Below are 26516 nucleotides of genomic sequence, written 5' to 3'. Positions count from 1 at the left end.
GACTCAGACACACTCACACACACTGAGACACAGACTCAGACACACACACACACTGAGATATAGACTCAGACACACACACACTGAGACACAGACTCAGACACACACACACACTGAGACACAGACTCAGACACACTCACACACTGAGATATAGACTCAGACAGACACACACTGAGATACAGTCTCAGACACACACACACACTGAGATACAGACCCAGGCACACACACACACTGAGATACCGACTCTGACACACTCACACACACACTGAGATACGGACTCAGTCACACACACACACTTAGATACAGACTCAGACACACACACACTGAGATACAGTCTCTGGCACACTCGCACACTGAGATACAGACTCAGGCACACACACACACTGAGATACGGACTCAGACACACTCACACACTGAGATACAGACTCTGACACACTCACACACACACTGAGATACGGACTCAGTCACACACACACACTTAGATACAGACTCTGACACACACACACTGAGATACAGTCTCAGGCACACTCGCACACTGAGATACAGACTCAGGCACACACACACACTGAGATACGGACTCAGAGACACACTGAGCTACAGACACACACACACACACACACACACACACTGAGATACAGACACAGATACACTTATGCACACACTGAGAAACAGACTCAGACACACTCGCTGAGCTATAGACACAGACACACTTACACACACTGAGATACAGACTCAGGAACACACACACTGAGATACAGACTTAGACACACACTGAGATACGGACTCAGACACACACACACACTGAGATACAGACTCAGGCACACACACACAGAGATACAGTCTCAGACACACTCACGTACACACTGAGATACAGACTCAGACACACACACTGAGATACAGACTCAGGCACACACACACACTGAGATACAGACTCAGACACACACACACACACTGAGATACAGACTCAGGCACACACACACACTGAGATACAGACACAGACACACACACACTGAGATACAGACTCAGACACACACACACTGAGATACAGACTCAGACACACACACACACACTGAGATACAGACTCAGGCACACACACACACTGAGATACAGACTCAGACACACACACACCGAGATACAGTCTCAGACACACTTATGCACACACTGAGATACAGTCTCAGACCCACTCACACTGAGCTATAGACACAGACACACTTATACACACACACACTGAGATACAGTCTCAGAGACACACTCACACTGAGATACAGACTCAGACACACTTATGCACACACTGAGATACAGTCTCAGACCCACTCACACTGAGGTATAGACACAGACACACTTATACACACACACACTGAGATACAGTCTCAGAGACACACTCACACTGAGATACAGACTCAGACACACTCACACTGAGATACAGATTCAGACACACTCACACTGAGATACAGACTCACACACACTCACACACATACTCGGATACAGACTCAAACAGACTAACAGACACACACTGAGATACAGTCTCAGACACACTCACACACTGAGATACAGTCTCAGGCACACTCACACACACTGAGCTGTAGACTCAGACACACTCACACACACTGAGACACAGACTCAGACACACCCACACACTGAGATATAGACTCAGACACACACACACACACACTGAGATACAGTCTCAGACACACTCACGCACACTGAGCTATAGACTCAGACACACTCACACACACTGAGATATAGACTCAGACACACACACACACTGAGATACAGACTCAGACACACTCACACACACTGAGATATAGACTCAGACACACACACACTGAGATACAGTCTCAGACACACACACACACTGAGATACAGACTCAGGCGCACTCACACACACTGAGCTATAGACTCAGACACACTCACACACACTGAGACACAGACTCAGACACACACACACTGAGATATAGACTCAGACACACACACACACTGAGACACAGACTCAGACACACACACACACTGAGACACAGACTCAGACACACTCACACACTGAGATATAGACTCAGACACACACACACTGAGATACAGACTCAGACACACTCACACACACTGAGATATAGACTCAGACACACACACACTGAGATACAGACTCAGACACACACACACACTGAGATACAGACTCAGGCACACACACACACTGAGATACAGACTCAGACACACACACACCGAGATACAGTCTCAGACACACACACACACACTGAGATACAGACTCAGGCGCACTCACACACACTGAGCTATAGACTCAGACACACTCACACACACTGAGACACAGACTCAGACACACACACACTGAGATATAGACTCAGACACACACACACTGAGACACAGACTCAGACACACACACACACTGAGACACAGACTCAGACACACTCACACACTGAGATATAGACTCAGACACACACACTGAGATACAGTCTCAGACACACACACACACTGAGATACAGACTCAGGCACACACACACACTGAGATACCGACTCTGACACACTCACACACACACTGAGATACGGACTCAGTCACACACACACACTTAGATACAGACTCAGACACACACACACTGAGATACAGTCTCAGGCACACTCACACACTGAGATACAGACTCAGGCACACACACACACTGAGATACGGACTCAGACACACTCACACACTGAGATACAGACTCTGACACACTCACACACACACACTGAGATACGGACTCAGTCACACACACACACTTAGATACAGACTCAGACACACACACACTGAGATACAGTCTCAGGCACACTCGCACACTGAGATACAGACTCAGGCACACACACACACTGAGATACGGACTCAGAGACACACTGAGCTACAGACACACACACACACACACACACACACACTGAGATACAGACTCAGATACACTTATGCACACACTGAGAAACAGACACAGACACACTCACTGAGCTATAGACACAGACACACTTACACAAACTGAGATACAGACTCAGGAACACACACACTGAGATACAGACTTAGACACACACTGAGATACGGACTCAGACACACACACACACTGAGATACAGACTCAGGCACACACACACGGAGATACAGTCTCAGACACACTCACGCACACACTGAGATACAGACTCAGACACACACACTGAGATACAGACTCAGGCACACACACACACTGAGATACGGACTCAGACACACACACACACACTGAGATACAGACTCAGGCACACACACACACTGAGATACAGACACAGACACACACACACTGAGATACAGACTCAGACACACACACACTGAGATACAGACTCAGACACACACACACACACTGAGATACAGACTCAGGCACACACACACACTGAGATACAGACTCAGACACACACACACCGAGATACAGTCTCAGACACACTTATGCACACACTGAGATACAGTCTCAGACCCACTCACACTGAGCTATAGACACAGACACACTTATACACACACACACTGAGATACAGTCTCAGAGACACACTCACACTGAGATACAGACTCAGACACACTTATGCACACACTGAGATACAGTCTCAGACCCACTCACACTGAGGTATAGACACAGACACACTTATACACACACACTGAGATACAGTCTCAGAGACACACTCACACTGAGATACAGACTCAGACACACTCACACTGAGATACAGATTCAGACACACTCACACTGAGATACAGACTCACACACACTCACACACATACTCGGATACAGACTCAAACAGACTAACAGACACACACTGAGATACAGTCTCAGACACACTCACACACTGAGATACAGTCTCAGGCACACTCACACACACTGAGCTGTAGACTCAGACACACTCACACACACTGAGACACAGACTCAGACACACTCACACACTGAGATATAGACTCAGACACACACACACACACTGAGATACAGTCTCAGACACACTCACGCACACTGAGCTATAGACTCAGACACACTCACACACACTGAGATATAGACTCAGACACACACACACACTGAGATACAGACTCAGGCGCACTCACACACACTGAGCTATAGACTCAGACACACACACACACACTGAGACACAGACTCAGACACACACACACACTGAGACACAGACTCAGACACACTCACACACTGAGATATAGACTCAGACACACACACACTGAGATACAGACTCAAGCACACTCACACACACTGAGATATAGACTCAGACACACACACACTGAGATACAGACTCAGACACACACACACACACTGAGATACAGACTCAGGCACACACACACACTGAGATACAGACTCAGACACACACACACCGAGATACAGTCTCAGACACACACACACACACTGAGATACAGACTCAGGCGCACTCACACACACTGAGCTATAGACTCAGACACACTCACACACACTGAGACACAGACTCAGACACACACACACACTGAGATATAGACTCAGACACACACACACTGAGACACAGACTCAGACACACACACACACTGAGACACAGACTCAGACACACTCACACACTGAGATATAGACTCAGACACACACACACTGAGATACAGTCTCAGACACACACACACACTGAGATACAGACTCAGGCACACACACACACTGAGATACCGACTCTGACACACTCACACACACACTGAGATACGGACTCATTCACACACACACACTTAGATACAGACTCAGACACACACACACTGAGATGCAGTCTCAGGCACACTCGCACACTGAGATACAGACTCAGGCACACACACACACTGAGATACGGACTCAGACACACTCACACACTGAGATACAGACTCTGACACACTCACACACACACTGAGATACGGACTCAGTCACACACACACACTTAGATACAGACTCAGACACACACACACTGAGATACAGTCTCAGGCACACTCGCACACTGAGATACAGACTCAGGCACACACACACACTGAGATACGGACTCAGAGACACACTGAGCTACAGACACACACACACACACACACACACACTGAGATACAGACTCAGATACACTTATGCACACACTGAGAAACAGACTCAGACACACTCACTGAGCTATAGACACAGACACACTTACACACACTGAGATACAGACTCAGGAACACACACACTGAGATACAGACTTAGACACACACTGAGATACGGACTCAGACACACACACACACTGAGATACAGACTCAGGCACACACACACGGAGATACAGTCTCAGACACACTCACGCACACACTGAGGTACAGACTCAGACACACACACTGAGATACAGACTCAGGCACACACACACACTGAGATACAGACTCAGACACACACACACACACTGAGATACAGACTCAGGCACACACACACACTGAGATACAGACACAGACACACACACACGGAGATACAGACTCAGACACACACACACTGAGATACAGACTCAGACACACACACACACACTGAGATACAGACTCAGGCACACACACACACTGAGATACAGACTCAGACACACACACACCGAGATACAGTCTCAGACACACTTATGCACACACTGAGATACAGTCTCAGACCCACTCACACTGAGCTATAGACACAGACACACTTATACACACACTCACTGAGATACAGTCTCAGAGACACACTCACACTGAGATACAGACTCAGACACACTTATGCACACACTGAGATACAGTCTCAGACCCACTCACACTGAGGTATAGACACAGACACACTTATACACACACACACTGAGATACAGTCTCAGAGACACACTCACACTGAGATACAGACTCAGACACACATACACTGAGATACAGATTCAGACACACTCACACTGAGATACAGACTCACACACACTCACACACATACTCGGATACAGACTCAAACAGACTAACAGACACACACTGAGATACAGTCTCAGACACACTCACACACTGAGATACAGTCTCAGGCACACTCACACACACTGAGCTGTAGACTCAGACACACTCACACACACTGAGACACAGACTCAGACACACTCACACACTGAGATATAGACTCAGACACACACACACACACTGAGATACAGTCTCAGACACACTCACGCACACTGAGCTATAGACTCAGACACACTCACACACACTGAGATATAGACTCAGACACACACACACACTGAGATACAGACTCAGACACACTCACACACACTGAGATATAGACTCAGACACACACACACTGAGATACAGTCTCAGAAACACACACACACTGAGATACAGACTCAGGCGCACTCAAACACACTGAGCTATAGACTCAGACACACTCACACACACTGAGACACAGACTCAGACACACACACACACTGAGATATAGACTCAGACACACACACACACAGAGACACAGACTCAGACACACACACACACTGAGACACAGACTCAGACACACTCACACACTGAGATATAGACTCAGACACACACACTGAGATACAGACTCAGACACACTCACACACACTGAGATATAGACTCAGACACACACACACTGAGATACAGACTCAGACACACACACACACTGAGATACAGACTCAGGCACACACACACACTGAGATACAGACTCAGACACACACACACCGAGATACAGTCTCAGACACACACACACACACTGAGATACAGACTCAGGCGCACTCACACACACTGAGCTATAGACTCAGACACACTCACACACACTGAGACACAGACTCAGACACACACACACACTGAGATATAGACTCAGACACACACACACTGAGACACAGACTCAGACACACACACACACTGAGACACAGACTCAGACACACTCACACACTGAGATATAGACTCAGACACACACACACTGAGATACAGTCTCAGACACACACACACACTGAGATACAGACTCAGGCACACACACACACTGAGATACCGACTCTGACACACTCACACACACACTGAGATACGGACTCAGTCACACACACACACTTAGATACAGACTCAGACACACACACACTGAGATACAGTCTCAGGCACACTCGCACACTGAGATACAGACTCAGGCACACACACACACTGAGATACGGACTCAGACACACTCACACACTGAGATACAGACTCTGACACACTCACACACACACTGAGATACGGACTCAGTCACACACACACACTTAGATACAGACTCAGACACACACACACTGAGATACAGTCTCAGGCACACTCGCACACTGAGATACATACTCAGGCACACACACACACTGAGATACGGACTCAGAGACACACTGAGCTACAGACACACACACACACACACACACACACTGAGATACAGACTCAGATACACTTATGCACACACTGAGAAACAGACTCAGACACACTCACTGAGCTATAGACACAGACACACTTACACACACTGAGATACAGACTCAGGAACACACACACTGAGATACAGACTTAGACACACACTGAGATACGGACTCAGACACACACACACACTGAGATACAGACTCAGGCACACACACACGGAGATACAGTCTCAGACACACTAACGCACACACTGAGATACAGACTCAGACACACACACTGAGATACAGACTCAGGCACACACACACACTGAGATACAGACTCAGACACACACACACACACTGAGATACAGACTCAGGCACACACACACACTGAGATACAGACACAGACACACACACACTGAGATACAGACTCAGACACACACACACTGAGATACAGACTCAGACACACACACACACACAGAGATACAGACTCAGGCACACACACACACTGAGATACAGACTCAGGCACACACACACCGAGATACAGTCTCAGACACACTTATGCACACACTGAGATACAGTCTCAGACCCACTCACACTGAGCTATAGACACAGACACACTTATACACACACACACTGAGATACAGTCTCAGAGACACACTCACACTGAGATACAGACTCAGACACACTTATGCACACACTGAGATACAGTCTCAGACCCACTCACACTGAGGTATAGACACAGACACACTTATACACACACACACTGAGATACAGTCTCAGAGACACACTCACACTGAGATACAGACTCAGACACACTCACACTGAGATACAGACTCACACACACTCACACACATACTCGGATACAGACTCAAACAGACTAACAGACACACACTGAGATACAGTCTCAGACACACTCACACACTGAGATACAGTCTCAGGCACACTCACACACACTGAGCTGTAGACTCAGACACACTCTCACACACTGAGACACAGACTCAGACACACTCACACACTGAGATATAGACTCAGACACACACACACACACACTGAGATACAGTCTCAGACACACTCACGCACACTGAGCTATAGACTCAGACACACTCACACACACTGAGATATAGACTCAGACACACACACACACTGAGATACAGACTCAGACACACTCACACACACTGAGATATAGACTCAGACACACACACACTGAGATACAGTCTCAGACACACACACACACTGAGATACAGACTCAGGCGCACTCACACACACTGAGCTATAGACTCAGACACACTCACACACACTGAGACACAGACTCAGACACACACACACACTGAGATATAGACTCAGACACACACACACACTGAGACACAGACTCAGACACACACACACACACTGAGACACAGACTCAGACACACTCACACACTGAGATATAGACTCAGACACACACACACTGAGATACAGACTCAGACACACTCACACACACTGAGATATAGACTCAGACACACACACACTGCGATACAGACTCAGGCGCACTCACACACACTGAGCTATAGACTCAGACACACTCACACACACTGAGACACAGACTCAGACACACCCACACACTGAGATATAGACTCAGACACACACACACACTGAGACACAGACTCAGACACACACACACACTGAGACACAGACTCAGACACACTCACACACTGAGATATAGACTCAGACACACACACACTGAGATACAGTCTCAGACACACTCACACACTGAGATACAGACTCAGGCACACACACACACTGAGATACCGACTCTGACACACTCACACACACTCTGAGATACGGACTCAGTCACACACACACACTTAGATACAGACTGAGACACACACACACTGAGATACAGTCTCAGGCACACTCGCACACTGAGATACAGACTCAGGCACACACACACACTGAGATACGGACTCAGACACACTCACACACTGAGATACAGACTCTGACACACTCACACACACACTGAGATACGGACTCAGTCACACACACACTTAGATACAGACTCAGACACACACACACTGAGATACAGTCTCAGGCACACTCGCACACTGAGATACAGACTCAGGCACACACACACACTGAGATACGGACTCAGACACACACTGAGATACAGACACACACACACACACACACACACTGAGATACAGACTCAGATACACTTATGCACACACTGAGAAACAGACTCAGACACACTCACTGAGCTATAGACACAGACACACTTACACACACTGAGATACAGACTCAGTCTCACACACACACTGATATACAGACTCAGACACACACACACACTGAGATACAGACTCAGACACACACAAACTGACATACAGACTCAGACACACACACGCACACACTGAGATACAGACTCAGGCACACACACACACACACACTGAGATACTGACTCAGACACATACACACACTGATATACAGACTCAGACACACTCACACACACACACTGAGATACAGACCCAGACAGACACACACTGAGATACAGACTCTGACCCACACACACTGAGATACAGATTCAGACACACACACACTGATATACAGACTCTGACACACACACACTGAGATACAGACTCAGACACACACACACACACACACTGAGATACAGACCCAGACAGACACACACACTGAGATACTGACTCAGACACACACACACACACACTGAAATACAGACTCAGACACACTCACACACACACTGAGATACAGACTCAGACACACACACTGAGGTGCAGACTCTGACACACTCACACACACACACACTGAGATACAAACTCAGACACACTCACACACACACTGAGGTACAGACTCACACACACTAACGCACACTGAGATACAGGCTCAGACACACTCACACACACTGAGATACAGACTCAGACACACTCACACTGAGATACAGACTCTGACACACTCACACACACACTGAGATTCAGACTCAGACACACTCACACACACACACACACACACACACTGAGATACAGACTCAGGCACACATACACACAGAGATACAGACTTAGACACACACACACACACTGAGATACAGACTCAGACACACACACACACACTGAGATACAGACTCAGACGCACTCACACTGAGCTATAGACACAGACACACTCGCACACACTGAGATACAGACTCAGACAACCACACACACACTGAGATACAGACTCAGACACACTCACACTGAACTATAGACACAGACACACGTACATTCACACTGAGATACAGACTCAGACTCACACACATTGAGATACAGACTCAGACACACTCACACACACTGAGATACAGACTCAGACAACCACACACACACTGAGATACAGACTCAGACACACACACACTGAGATACAGCCTCAGACACACTCACACTGAGCTATAGACACAGACACACTTACACACACACTGAGATACAGACTCAGGCACACTCACACACACTGAGATACAGAATCAGACACATATAAACACACACTGAGATACAGACACAGACACACACACACACACTGAGATACAGACTCAGACACACTCACACACACTGAGTAACAGACTCAGACACACACACACTGAGATACAGACTCAGACACACTCACACTGAGCTATAGACACAGACACACTTACACACACACTGAGATACAGACTCAGACACACTCACACACACTGAGATACAGACTCAGACACATTCAGACACACACTGAGATACAGACACAGACACACACACACACACTGAGATACAGACACAGACACACTCACACACACTGAGTAAGAGACTCAGACACACACACACTGAGATACAGACTCAGGCACACACACACTGAGACACAGACTCAGACACACACACACACTGAGACACAGACTCAGACACACTCACACACTGAGATATAGACTCAGACACACACACACTGAGATACAGTCTCAGACACACACACACACTGAGATACAGACTCAGGCACACACACACACTGAGATACCGACTCTGACACACTCACACACACACTGAGATACGGACTCAGTCACACACACACACTTAGATACAGACTCAGACACACACACACTGAGAAACAGTCTCAGGCACACTCGCACACTGAGATACAGACTCAGGCACACACACACACTGAGATACGGACTCAGACACACTCACACACTGAGATACAGACTCTGACACACTCACACACACACACTGAGATACGGACTCAGTCACACACACACACTTAGATACAGACTCAGACACACACACACTGAGATACAGTCTCAGGCACACTCGCACACTGAGATACAGACTCAGGCACACACACACACTGAGATACGGACTCAGAGACACACTGAGCTACAGACACACACACACACACACACACACACACTGAGATACAGACTCAGATACACTTATGCACACACTGAGAAACAGACTCAGACACACTCACTGAGCTATAGACACAGACACACTTACACACACTGAGATACAGACTCAGGAACACACACACTGAGATACAGACTTAGACACACACTGAGATACGGACTCAGACACACACACACACTGAGATACAGACTCAGGCACACACACACACGGAGATACAGTCTCAGACACACTCACGCACACACTGAGATACAGACTCAGACACACACACTGAGATACAGACTCAGGCACACACACACACTGAGATACAGACTCAGACACACACACACACACTGAGATACAGACTCAGGCACACACACACACTGAGATACAGACACAGACACACACACACTGAGATACAGACTCAGACACACACACACTGAGATACAGACTCAGACACACACACACACACGGAGATACAGACTCAGGCACACACACACACTGAGATACAGACTCAGACACACACACACCGAGATACAGTCTCAGACACACTTATGCACACACTGAGATACAGTCTCAGACCCACTCACACTGAGCTATAGACACAGACAAACTTATACACACACACACTGAGATACAGTCTCAAAGACACACTCACACTGAGATACAGACTCAGACACACTCACACTGAGATACAGATTCAGACACACTCACACTGAGATACAGACTCACACACACTCACACACATACTCGGATACAGACTCAAACAGACTAACAGACACACACTGAGATACAGTCTCAGACACACTCACACACTGAGATACAGTCTCAGGCACACTCACACACACTGAGCTGTAGACTCAGACACACTCACACACACTGAGACACAGACTCAGACACACTCACACACTGAGATATAGACTCAGACACACACACACACACTGAGATACAGTCTCAGACACACTCACGCACACTGAGCTATAGACTCAGACACACTCACACACACTGAGATATAGACTCAGACACACACACACACTGAGATACAGACTCAGGCGCACTCACACACACTGAGCTATAGACTCAGACACACTCACACACACTGAGATACAGACTCAGACACACTCACACTGAGATACAGACTCTGACACACTCACACACACACTGAGATTCAGACTCAGACACACTCACACACACACACACACACACACACTGAGATACAGACTCAGGCACACATACACACAGAGATACAGACTCAGACACACACACACACACTGAGATACAGACTCAGACACACACACACACACTGAGATACAGACTCAGACGCACTCACACTGAGCTATAGACACAGACACACTCGCACACACTGAGATACAGACTCAGACAACCACACACACACTGAGATACAGACTCAGACACACTCACACTGAACTATAGACACAGACACACGTACATACACACTGAGATACAGACTCAGACTCACACACATTGAGATACAGACTCAGACACACTCACACACACTGAGATACAGACTCAGACAACCACACACACACTGAGATACAGACTCAGACACACACACACTGAGATACAGCCTCAGACACACTCACACTGAGCTATAGACACAGACACACTTACACACACACTGAGATACAGACTCAGGCACACTCACACACACTGAGATACAGAATCAGACACATATAAACACACACTGAGATACAGACACAGACACACACACACACACTGAGATACAGACTCAGACACACTCACACACACTGAGTAACAGACTCAGACACACACACACTGAGATACAGACTCAGACACACTCACACTGAGCTATAGACACAGACACACTTACACACACACTGAGATACAGACTCAGACACACTCACACACACTGAGATACAGACTCAGACACATTCAGACACACACTGAGATACAGACACAGACACACACACACACACTGAGATACAGACACAGACACACTCACACACACTGAGTAACAGACTCAGACACACACACACTGAGATACAGACTCAGGCACACATACACTGAGACACAGACTCAGACACACACACACACTGAGACACAGACTCAGACACACTCACACACTGAGATATAGACTCAGACACACACACACACTTAGATACAGACTCAGACACACACACACACTGAGATACAGACTCAGGCACACACACACACTGAGATACCGACTCTGACACACTCACACACACACTGAGATACGGACTCAGTCACACACACACACTTAGATACAGACTCAGACACACACACACTGAGATACAGTCTCAGGCACACTCGCACACTGAGATACAGACTCAGGCACACACACACACTGAGATACGGACTCAGACACACTCACACACTGAGATACAGACTCTGACACACTCACACACACACACTGAGATACGGACTCAGTCACACACACACACTTAGATACAGACTCAGACACACACACACTGAGATACAGTCTCAGGCACACTCGCACACTGAGATACAGACTCAGGCACACACACACACTGAGATACGGACTCAGAGACACACTGAGCTACAGACACACACACACACACACACACACACACTGAGATACAGACTCAGGCACACACACACACTGAGATACAGACACAGACACACACACACTGAGATACAGACTCAGACACACACACACTGAGATACAGACTCAGACACACACACACACACTGAGATACAGACTCAGGCACACACACACACTGAGATACAGACTCAGACACACACACACCGAGATACAGTCTCAGACACACTTATGCACACACTGAGATACAGTCTCAGACCCACTCACACTGAGCTATAGACACAGACAAACTTATACACACACACACTGAGATACAGTCTCAAAGACACACTCACACTGAGATACAGACTCAGACACACTCACACTGAGATACAGATTCAGACACACTCACACTGAGATACAGACTCACACACACTCACACACATACTCGGATACAGACTCAAACAGACTAACAGACACACACTGAGATACAGTCTCAGACACACTCACACACTGAGATACAGTCTCAGGCACACTCACACACACTGAGCTGTAGACTCAGACACACTCACACACACTGAGACACAGACTCAGACACACTCACACACTGAGATATAGACTCAGACACACACACACACACTGAGATACAGTCTCAGACACACTCACGCACACTGAGCTATAGACTCAGACACACTCACACACACTGAGATATAGACTCAGACACACACACACACTGAGATACAGACTCAGGCGCACTCACACACACTGAGCTATAGACTCAGACACACTCACACACACTGAGATACAGACTCAGACACACTCACACTGAGATACAGACTCTGACACACTCACACACACACTGAGATTCAGACTCAGACACACTCACACACACACACACACACACACACTGAGATACAGACTCAGGCACACATACACACAGAGATACAGACTCAGACACACACACACACACTGAGATACAGACTCAGACACACACACACACACTGAGATACAGACTCAGACGCACTCACACTGAGCTATAGACACAGACACACTCGCACACACTGAGATACAGACTCAGACAACCACACACACACTGAGATACAGACTCAGACACACTCACACTGAACTATAGACACAGACACACGTACATACACACTGAGATACAGACTCAGACTCACACACATTGAGATACAGACTCAGACACACTCACACACACTGAGATACAGACTCAGACAACCACACACACACTGAGATACAGACTCAGACACACACACACTGAGATACAGCCTCAGACACACTCACACTGAGCTATAGACACAGACACACTTACACACACACTGAGATACAGACTCAGGCACACTCACACACACTGAGATACAGAATCAGACACATATAAACACACACTGAGATACAGACACAGACACACACACACACACTGAGATACAGACTCAGACACACTCACACACACTGAGTAACAGACTCAGACACACACACACTGAGATACAGACTCAGACACACTCACACTGAGCTATAGACACAGACACACTTACACACACACTGAGATACAGACTCAGACACACTCACACACACTGAGATACAGACTCAGACACATTCAGACACACACTGAGATACAGACACAGACACACACACACACACTGAGATACAGACACAGACACACTCACACACACTGAGTAACAGACTCAGACACACACACACTGAGATACAGACTCAGGCACACATACACTGAGACACAGACTCAGACACACACACACACTGAGACACAGACTCAGACACACTCACACACTGAGATATAGACTCAGACACACACACACACTTAGATACAGACTCAGACACACACACACACTGAGATACAGACTCAGGCACACACACACACTGAGATACCGACTCTGACACACTCACACACACACTGAGATACGGACTCAGTCACACACACACACTTAGATACAGACTCAGACACACACACACTGAGATACAGTCTCAGGCACACTCGCACACTGAGATACAGACTCAGGCACACACACACACTGAGATACGGACTCAGACACACTCACACACTGAGATACAGACTCTGACACACTCACACACACACACTGAGATACGGACTCAGTCACACACACACACTTAGATACAGACTCAGACACACACACACTGAGATACAGTCTCAGGCACACTCGCACACTGAGATACAGACTCAGGCACACACACACACTGAGATACGGACTCAGAGACACACTGAGCTACAGACACACACACACACACACACACACACACTGAGATACAGACTCAGATACACTTATGCACACACTGAGAAACAGACTCAGACACACTCACTGAGCTATAGACACAGACACACTTACACACACACTGAGATACAGACTCAGACACACACACTGAGGTGCAGACTCTGACACACTCACACACACACACACTGAGATACAAACTCAGACACACTCACACACACACTGAGGTACAGACTCACACACACTAACGCACACTGAGATACAGGCTCAGACACACTCACACACACTGAGATACAGACTCAGACACACTCACACTGAGATACAGACTCTGACACACTCACACACACACTGAGATTCAGACTCAGACACACTCACACACACACACACACACACACACACTGAGATACAGACTCAGGCACACATACACACAGAGATACAGACTTAGACACACACACACACACTGAGATACAGACTCAGACACACACACACACACACTGAGATACAGACTCAGACGCACTCACACTGAGCTATAGACACAGACACACTCGCACACACTGAGATACAGACTCAGACAACCACACACACACTGAGATACAGACTCAGACACACTCACACTGAACTATAGACACAGACACACGTACATTCACACTGAGATACAGACTCAGACTCACACACATTGAGATACAGACTCAGACACACTCACACACACTGAGATACAGACTCAGACAACCACACACACACTGAGATACAGACTCAGACACACACACACTGAGATACAGCCTCAGACACACTCACACTGAGCTATAGACACAGACACACTTACACACACACTGAGATACAGACTCAGGCACACTCACACACACTGAGATACAGAATCAGACACATATAAACACACACTGAGATACAGACACAGACACACACACACACACTGAGATACAGACTCAGACACACTCACACACACTGAGTAACAGACTCAGACACACACACACTGAGATACAGACTCAGACACACTCACACTGAGCTATAGACACAGACACACTTACACACACACTGAGATACAGACTCAGACACACTCACACACACTGAGATACAGACTCAGACACATTCAGACACACACTGAGATACAGACACAGACACACACACACACACTGAGATACAGACACAGACACACTCACACACACTGAGTAACAGACTCAGACACACACACACTGAGATACAGACTCAGGCACACACACACTGAGACACAGACTCAGACACACACACACACTGAGACACAGACTCAGACACACTCACACACTGAGATATAGACTCAGACACACACACACTGAGATACAGTCTCAGACACACACACACACTGAGATACAGACTCAGGCACACACACACACTGAGATACCGACTCTGACACACTCACACACACACTGAGATACGGACTCAGTCACACACACACACTTAGATACAGACTCAGACACACACACACTGAGAAACAGTCTCAGGCACACTCGCACACTGAGATACAGACTCAGGCACACACACACACTGAGATACGGACTCAGACACACTCACACACTGAGATACAGACTCTGACACACTCACACACACACACTGAGATACGGACTCAGTCACACACACACACTTAGATACAGACTCAGACACACACACACTGAGATACAGTCTCAGGCACACTCGCACACTGAGATACAGACTCAGGCACACACACACACTGAGATACGGACTCAGAGACACACTGAGCTACAGACACACACACACACACACACACACACACTGAGATACAGACTCAGATACACTTATGCACACACTGAGAAACAGACTCAGACACACTCACTGAGCTATAGACACAGACACACTTACACACACTGAGATACAGACTCAGGAACACACACACTGAGATACAGACTTAGACACACACTGAGATACGGACTCAGACACACACACACACTGAGATACAGACTCAGGCACACACACACACGGAGATACAGTCTCAGACACACTCACGCACACACTGAGATACAGACTCAGACACACACACTGAGATACAGACTCAGGCACACACACACACTGAGATACAGACTCAGACACACACACACACACTGAGATACAGACTCAGGCACACACACACACTGAGATACAGACACAGACACACACACACTGAGATACAGACTCAGACACACACACACTGAGATACAGACTCAGACACACACACACACACTGAGATACAGACTCAGGCACACACACACACTGAGATACAGACTCAGACACACACACACCGAGATACAGTCTCAGACACACTTATGCACACACTGAGATACAGTCTCAGACCCACTCACACTGAGCTATAGACACAGACAAACTTATACACACACACACTGAGATACAGTCTCAAAGACACACTCACACTGAGATACAGACTCAGACACACTCACACTGAGATACAGATTCAGACACACTCACACTGAGATACAGACTCACACACACTCACACACATACTCGGATACAGACTCAAACAGACTAACAGACACACACTGAGATACAGTCTCAGACACACTCACACACTGAGATACAGTCTCAGGCACACTCACACACACTGAGCTGTAGACTCAGACACACTCACACACACTGAGACACAGACTCAGACACACTCACACACTGAGATATAGACTCAGACACACACACACACACTGAGATACAGTCTCAGACACACTCACGCACACTGAGCTATAGACTCAGACACACTCACACACACTGAGATATAGACTCAGACACACACACACACTGAGATACAGACTCAGGCGCACTCACACACACTGAGCTATAGACTCAGACACACTCACACACACTGAGATACAGACTCAGACACACTCACACTGAGATACAGACTCTGACACACTCACACACACACTGAGATTCAGACTCAGACACACTCACACACACACACACACACACACACTGAGATACAGACTCAGGCACACATACACACAGAGATACAGACTCAGACACACACACACACACTGAGATACAGACTCAGACACACACACACACACTGAGATACAGACTCAGACGCACTCACACTGAGCTATAGACACAGACACACTCGCACACACTGAGATACAGACTCAGACAACCACACACACACTGAGATACAGACTCAGACACACTCACACTGAACTATAGACACAGACACACGTACATACACACTGAGATACAGACTCAGACTCACACACATTGAGATACAGACTCAGACACACTCACACACACTGAGATACAGACTCAGACAACCACACACACACTGAGATACAGACTCAGACACACACACACTGAGATACAGCCTCAGACACACTCACACTGAGCTATAGACACAGACACACTTACACACACACTGAGATACAGACTCAGGCACACTCACACACACTGAGATACAGAATCAGACACATATAAACACACACTGAGATACAGACACAGACACACACACACACACTGAGATACAGACTCAGACACACTCACACACACTGAGTAACAGACTCAGACACACACACACTGAGATACAGACTCAGACACACTCACACTGAGCTATAGACACAGACACACTTACACACACACTGAGATACAGACTCAGACACACTCACACACACTGAGATACAGACTCAGACACATTCAGACACACACTGAGATACAGACACAGACACACACACACACACTGAGATACAGACACAGACACACTCACACACACTGAGTAACAGACTCAGACACACACACACTGAGATACAGACTCAGGCACACATGCACTGAGACACAGACTCAGACACACACACACACTGAGACACAGACTCAGACACACTCACACACTGAGATATAGACTCAGACACACACACACACTTAGATACAGACTCAGACACACACACACACTGAGATACAGACTCAGGCACACACACACACTGAGATACCGACTCTGACACACTCACACACACACTGAGATACGGACTCAGTCACACACACACACTTAGATACAGACTCAGACACACACACACTGAGATACAGTCTCAGGCACACTCGCACACTGAGATACAGACTCAGGCACACACACACACTGAGATACGGACTCAGACACACTCACACACTGAGATACAGACTCTGACACACTCACACACACACACTGAGATACGGACTCAGTCACACACACACACTTAGATACAGACTCAGACACACACACACTGAGATACAGTCTCAGGCACACTCGCACACTGAGATACAGACTCAGGCACACACACACACTGAGATACGGACTCAGAGACACACTGAGCTACAGACACACACACACACACACACACACACACTGAGATACAGACTCAGATACACTTATGCACACACTGAGAAACAGACTCAGACACACTCACTGAGCTATAGACACAGACACACTTACACACACTGAGATACAGACTCAGGAACACACACACTGAGATACAGACTTAGACACACACTGAGATACGGACTCAGACACACACACACACTGAGATACAGACTCAGGCACACACACACGGAGATACAGTCTCAGACACACTCACGCACACACTGAGATACAGACTCAGACACACACACTGAGATACAGACTCAGGCACACACACACACTGAGATACAGACTCAGACACACACACACACACTGAGATACAGACTCAGGCACACACACACTGAGATACAGACACAGACACACACACTGAGATACAGACTCAGACACACACACACTGAGATACAGACTCAGACACACACACACACACTGAGATACAGACTCAGGCACACACACACACTGAGATACAGCCTCAGACACACACACACCGAGATACAGTCTCAGACACACTTATGCACACACTGAGATACAGTCTCAGACCCACTCACACTGAGCTATAGACACAGACACACACACACACACTGAGATACAGTCTCAGAGACACACTCACACTGAGATACAGACTCAGACACACTTATGCACACACTGAGATACAGTCTCAGACCCACTCACACTGAGGTATAGACACAGACACACTTATACACACACACACTGAGATACAGTCTCAGAGACACACCCACACTGAGATACAGACTCAGACACACTCACACTGAGATACAGATTCAGACACACTCACACTGAGATACAGACTCACACACACTCACACACATACTCGGATACAGACTCAAACAGACTAACAGACACACACTGAGATACAGTCTCAGACACACTCACACACTGAGATACAGTCTCAGGCACACTCACACACACTGAGCTGTAGACTCAGACACACTCACACACACTGAGACACAGACTCAGACACACTCACACACTGAGATATAGACTCAGACACACACACACACACACTGAGATACAGTCTCAGACACACTCACGCACACTGAGCTATAGACTCAGACACACACACACTGAGATACAGTCTCAGGCACACTCGCACACTGAGATACAGACTCAGGCACACACACACACTGAGATACGGACTCAGACACACACTGAGATACAGACACACACACACACACACACACACACTGAGATACAGACTCAGATACACTTATGCACACACTGAGAAACAGACTCAGACACACTCACTGAGCTATAGACACAGACACACTTACACACACTGAGATACAGACTCAGTCTCACACACACACTGATATACAGACTCAGACACACACACACACTGAGATACAGACTCAGACACACACAAACTGACATACAGACTCAGACACACACACGCACACACTGAGATACAGACTCAGGCACACACACACACACACTGAGATACTGACTCAGACACATACACACACTGATATACAGACTCAGACACACTCACACACACACACTGAGATACAGACCCAGACAGACACACACTGAGATACAGACTCTGACCCACACACACTGAGATACAGATTCAGACACACACACACTGATATACAGACTCTGACACACACACACTGAGATACAGACTCAGACACACACACACACACACACTGAGATACAGACCCAGACAGACACACACACTGAGATACTGACTCAGACACACACACACACACACTGAAATACAGACTCAGACACACTCACACACACACTGAGATACAGACTCAGACACACACACTGAGGTGCAGACTCTGACACACTCACACACACACACACTGAGATACAAACTCACACACACACTGAGGTACAGACTCACACACACACACACACACACACACACTGAGATACAGACTCAGATACACTTATGCACACACTGAGAAACAGACTCAGACACACTCACTGAGCTATAGACACAGACACACTTACACACACTGAGATACAGACTCAGGAACACACACACTGAGATACAGACTTAGACACACACTGAGATACGGACTCAGACACACACACACACTGAGATACAGACTCAGGCACACACACACGGAGATACAGTCTCAGACACACTCACGCACACACTGAGATACAGACTCAGACACACACACTGAGATACAGACTCAGGCACACACACACACTGAGATACAGACTCAGAGACACACACACACACTGAGATACAGACTCAGGCACACACACACACTGAGATACAGACACAGACACACACACACTGAGATACAGACTCAGACACACACACACTGAGATACAGACTCAGACACACACACACACACTGAGATACAGACTCATGCACACACACACACTGAGATACAGACTCAGACACACACACACCGAGATACAGTCTCAGACACACTTATGCACACACTGAGATACAGTCTCAGACCCACTCACACTGAGCTATAGACACAGACACACTTATACACACACACACTGAGATACAGTCTCAGAGACACACTCACACTGAGATACAGACTCAGACACACTTATGCACACACTGAGATACAGTCTCAGACCCACTCACACTGAGGTATAGACACAGACACACTTATACACACACACACTGAGATACAGTCTCAGAGACACACTCACACTGAGATACAGACTCAGACACACTCACACTGAGATACAGATTCAGACACACTCACACTGAGATACAGACTCACACACACTCACACACATACTCGGATACAGACTCAAACAGACTAACAGACACACACTGAGATACAGTCTCAGACACACTCACACACTGAGATACAGTCTCAGGCACACTCACACACACTGAGCTGTAGACTCAGACACACTCACACACACTGAGACACAGACTCAGACACACTCACACACTGAGATATAGACTCAGACACACACACACACACACTGAGATACAGTCTCAGACACACTCACGCACACTGAGCTATAGACTCAGACACACTCACACACACTGAGATATAGACTCAGACACACACACACACTGAGATACAGACTCAGGCGCACTCACACACACTGAGCTATAGACTCAGACACACTCACACACACTGAGATACAGACTCAGACACACTCACACTGAGATACAGACTCTGACACACTCACACACACACTGAGATTCAGACTCAGACACACTCACACACACACACACACACACACACTGAGATACAGACTCAGGCACACATACACACAGAGATACAGACTCAGACACACACACACACACTGAGATACAGACTCAGACACACACACACACTGAGATACAGACTCAGACGCACTCACACTGAGCTATAGACACAGACACACTCGCACACACTGAGATACAGACTCAGACAACCACACACACACTGAGATACAGACTCAGACACACTCACACTGAACTATAGACACAGACACACGTACATACACACTGAGATACAGACTCAGACTCACACACATTGAGATACAGACTCAGACACACTCACACACACTGAGATACAGACTCAGACAACCACACACACACTGAGATACAGACTCAGACACACACACACTGAGATACAGCCTCAGACACACTCACACTGAGCTATAGACACAGACACACTTACACACACACTGAGATACAGACTCAGGCACACTCACACACACTGAGATACAGAATCAGACACATATAAACACACACTGAGATACAGACACAGACACACACACACACACTGAGATACAGACTCAGACACACTCACACACACTGAGTAACAGACTCAGACACACACACACTGAGATACAGACTCAGACACACTCACACTGAGCTATAGACACAGACACACTTACACACACACTGAGATACAGACTCAGACACACTCACACACACTGAGATACAGACTCAGACACATTCAGACACACACTGAGATACAGACACAGACACACACACACACACTGAGATACAGACACAGACACACTCACACACACTGAGTAACAGACTCAGACACACACACACTGAGATACAGACTCAGGCACACATACACTGAGACACAGACTCAGACACACACACACACTGAGACACAGACTCAGACACACTCACACACTGAGATATAGACTCAGACACACACACACACTTAGATACAGAATCAGACACACACACACACTGAGATACAGACTCAGGCACACACACACACTGAGATACCGACTCTGACACACTCACACACACTGAGATACGGACTCAGTCACACACACACACTTAGATACAGACTCAGACACACACACACTGAGATACAGTCTCAGGCACACTCGCACACTGAGATACAGACTCAGGCACACACACACACTGAGATACGGACTCAGACACACTCACACACTGAGATACAGACTCTGACACACTCACACACACACACTGAGATACGGACTCAGTCACACACACACACTTAGATACAGACTCAGACACACACACACTGAGATACAGTCTCAGGCACACTCGCACACTGAGATACAGACTCAGGCACACACACACACTGAGATACGGACTCAGAGACACACTGAGCTACAGACACACACACACTCACACACACACACACACTGAGATACAGACTCAGATACACTTATGCACACACTGAGAAACAGACTCAGACACACTCACTGAGCTATAGACACAGACACACTTACACACACTGAGATACAGACTCAGGAACACACACACTGAGATACAGACTTAGACACACACTGAGATACGGACTCAGACACACACACACACTGAGATACAGACTCAGGCACACACACACGGAGATACAGTCTCAGACACACTCACGCACACACTGAGATACAGACTCAGACACACACACTGAGATACAGACTCAGGCACACACACACACTGAGATACAGACTCAGACACACACACACACACTGAGATACAGACTCAGGCACACACACACACTGAGATACAGACACAGACACACACACACTGAGATACAGACTCAGACACACACACACTGAGATACAGACTCAGACACACACACACACACTGAGATACAGACTCAGGCACACACACACACTGAGATACAGACTCAGACACACACACACCGAGATACAGTCTCAGACACACTTATGCACACACTGAGATACAGTCTCAGACCCACTCACACTGAGCTATAGACACAGACACACTTATACACACACACACTGAGATACAGTCTCAGAGACACACTCACACTGAGATACAGACTCAGACACACTTATGCACACACTGAGATACAGTCTCAGACCCACTCACACTGAGGTATAGACACAGACACACTTATACACACACACACTGAGATACAGTCTCAGAGACACACTCACACTGAGATACAGACTCAGACACACTCACACTGAGATACAGATTCAGACACACTCACACTGAGATACAGACTCACACACACTCACACACATACTCGGATACAGACTCAAACAGACTAACAGACACACACTGAGATACAGTCTCAGACACACTCACACACTGAGATACAGTCTCAGGCACACTCACACACACTGAGCTGTAGACTCAGACACACTCACACACACTGAGACACAGACTCAGACACACTCACACACTGAGATATAGACTCAGACACACACACACACACACACTGAGATACAGTCTCAGACACACTCACGCACACTGAGCTATAGACTCAGACACACACACACTGAGATACAGTCTCAGGCA

This window comes from Scyliorhinus torazame, chromosome 4, assembly GCF_047496885.1.
Source record: "Scyliorhinus torazame isolate Kashiwa2021f chromosome 4, sScyTor2.1, whole genome shotgun sequence".
Classification (NCBI taxonomy): Eukaryota; Metazoa; Chordata; class Chondrichthyes; order Carcharhiniformes; family Scyliorhinidae; genus Scyliorhinus; species Scyliorhinus torazame.
Note: the sequence above shows the minus strand (reverse complement) of the source record.